Source organism: Manis javanica, chromosome 17 (assembly GCF_040802235.1).
Source record: "Manis javanica isolate MJ-LG chromosome 17, MJ_LKY, whole genome shotgun sequence".
NCBI lineage: Eukaryota > Metazoa > Chordata > Mammalia > Pholidota > Manidae > Manis > Manis javanica.
In genome coordinates, this window is record NC_133172.1 from 4,426,274 (window position 1) to 4,429,295 (window position 3,022).

Below are 3,022 nucleotides of genomic sequence, written 5' to 3' on the forward strand. Positions count from 1 at the left end.
CTGATGTTGGAAAACAAGGTGTTTCCCTCTTCAGTTGAAAACGGTTCAAGTAAATGCCATTTTTTTAGCGGGATGCCCGCCAGTCCTGCCAGTGAGTCTGAAACAACAGAACCTGGCAACTAGGATCTGATCTGGTGGGTGGAGGGTCGATGTGGGCGGTGGTTAGATCAAGAAAGGTATCTGGACATCAGTGCTTAAGAAATTTACTTAAACCACTCCCTTTGACTTTTCTGTGGGAGGGCCATGTAGGGTGTGAAATGCAAAACGCTCCCTGTGGGGAACGGGGAACTTCACACCAACCTCATTTCCACTCCTATTCCCCATTCTCCACTTTACTAGGGAGACCTGGAGAGGAGGCCGTGGAGGGCAAACGGCTGTGACTTAGGCCACCATCCCTTGCTTTAAAAAAAAAAACTGTTAAAGAGTACATATTGTGTTCTTTATACTGTTATTCTGTTCCACAATAGTTTCATGAAATGCAAACACCTTTGAGATACATTTTGTGGGCATCATATTGTCGGTAATTTCTAAGTATAATTTCCAAGTCACTTTAATTCTGAAAGTAATGAGAAAGTATTTTTTAATTAAAAAATATTTTAGGGTTTTTTTTTCTTTGCTATTTCTAAATGTTCTGTCAGGTGTGGATAACAAAGCTTGTAAAATACAGTCTCCAGACCACATTTGGATTTCTTCTCATCTAAATAATGAACTTTATAACATTTCTGAGTTAGGGAAAGGGGTATTATCCTCTTATATGAATCCCAAAGAAAGTAAAACTAGATGGTCTGGGTTTCAGTAGACTCTTCTCCACAATCATGCCATCTACTATGAAGTATGTTTCTCTCACATCTCTACATGTGGAAAAACTCATCCATACACAAATATGAATCAACTGAAATATAATCATGTTTACATGGGGAAGTTGACATATGTACCTTGGAGGGGGAGGGAGGGATATGTTCTCCGCTGGGGAAAAATTATCATTAAAGCCTTCAAAAGCAGTCAAAGGGGGAATTAAAGTGGGAGACACCCATTTATGACTTACAAGTACTATTCATCCACTTCTGCTCACCTCTCATGACCTGGCTGCAAAAAGGGGCTCCACCCAAAATGACCAGTTCAGGTATGCCCTCACACTCCCAAACCTGCAATCATCAATGGACATGGAGATGGGCTTCTCTCAAGCCTTGGAAACACCTATTGATTAGATGCATTAGAGTCAAGTGAGAGATTCTGAAATTACTGCAATTTTACCCCCACAGGCTTGCCTGCTTTCACACACCGAGTGCCTGTGTAAACATACCCCACCCTAAAATGTATGCTGGTGAACGCCCAAACCAGGTAACTCTATGTATCAGACACTCCATTCAATGCCCAAACTGGGTAATATCACAGGTGGACTGTCCCCTTACCTCTGACCCCTGCATGGATAGACTGGTCTATGCAGGGGATTGTACGGAGTCCCTCTGGCCAGCTTCTCCCACAGGTCCCTGACACCATACCACATATTTGCGCGATGCTTGCTTCTGCTTATATACTCACACTCCTGCTGTGTCTGATTCACCACTCCACTGCAAGTGTCTCCATTGCATTGCCTTATCCTTGGGAAAGAGAAGAGGCTGACTGGGACAGCATGGATCCAAACCACCCACTGTGTGCTATGAGATGTGATATGCATGCTTTTGAGGTATGCATGATCCCCCTTGAGTGTTGTGTGAAAAGCAAATTGCAAAATAAACTGATTCATGCCACTTTAATGGTGTTAGGTTCATTACTCCACCACCCTGTGGATCCATACTTCCTGACCTGCTCACATCAATAGTAATGACGGACTAATTTACTTGCTCTTGGCTGATTTAACCTCCACTCTACTCCTGGGTGGGGTCCAAAATCCTCTCATTAACATGACAAGACATCCATTTAGAACTGTGGAGGAAGACCAAATATACCTGGGAAATAGGTATTTGTTCCTGAGTGGCCAAATGCGCATTTCATATGACTCACATAGCAGTCCACACCCTGGTCTTCAAACACAGATTGTTGTGAGAACTGGTTAAAATTGCCCAACTTCATTGTATTTGCAAGTGTTTTCTCCACTATCAATTGAATTGATTCATGATCTCTTAAAGGCAGTTCCACGACCTGTGTGTCTGTGTGGTTTCCCTCCGACACAAATTGTTTCATTTCTCCAAACATGTGGACACTTGAGGAAAAGCCTTACCCCATCCACAGCATTTGTAAGGTTTCCTCTAAAATACAAATCTGATGATCCCATTTTGATCTCTAGGTAAAACCCTGAGCAAGTAGAGTATTCTGTGGTTTCTCTCAATCATGTACGTTATAACATCTACTAATGCTGTGGCCTCCACAAAGCCTCTGCCACATAAATTTATATGGTTTCCCTGTTGCAGAAGTCATTGAACTCAAAGAAGTGGCTTTGCCATACTCACTGCATTTGTAAGGTATTGCTACAGTGTCCACCGACTTGTGAACAGTGGATCAAGTCCTCACACCATGCATTACATTTCTGTTGTTTCCCTAGGACATGTATTTTTTTCAAGCAAAGGTGGTCTTGTTTAAATGCAAACTACACACTAACTCAGGCATGCAACCTCAGAGGAGAAAGATGTGTATTTACATGTCTTAGGGACTGGGGTTTTTATACAGCCTTTTGAATATGGGCTGGGATTAGACATGGTACATATGGTGATTGCTTTGGAGTTCTCTCAAGAACAGGGTCTAGGTGACCATGTTGAATCTTGATATTCTTTATCCATCAGAGATGACATGTTGGTTCATTTATGCTCCACAGGCCTGTTCTTTATCCAGATTATGTTACTCAATTGATTAATGTGACTACACCACTAGAAAATATCATGTTAAAAGTCCCTTTGTGGTCACAAAAAAGGTAGTCAGGCAATCCAATTTGGGGAAATCTTCCCTGAATGCTAGGTAACACCTCAAACATGCAGGACTGTTCGCAACTCTTACTGAAAAAAACCTCACCACCAAGTCAAGCAGA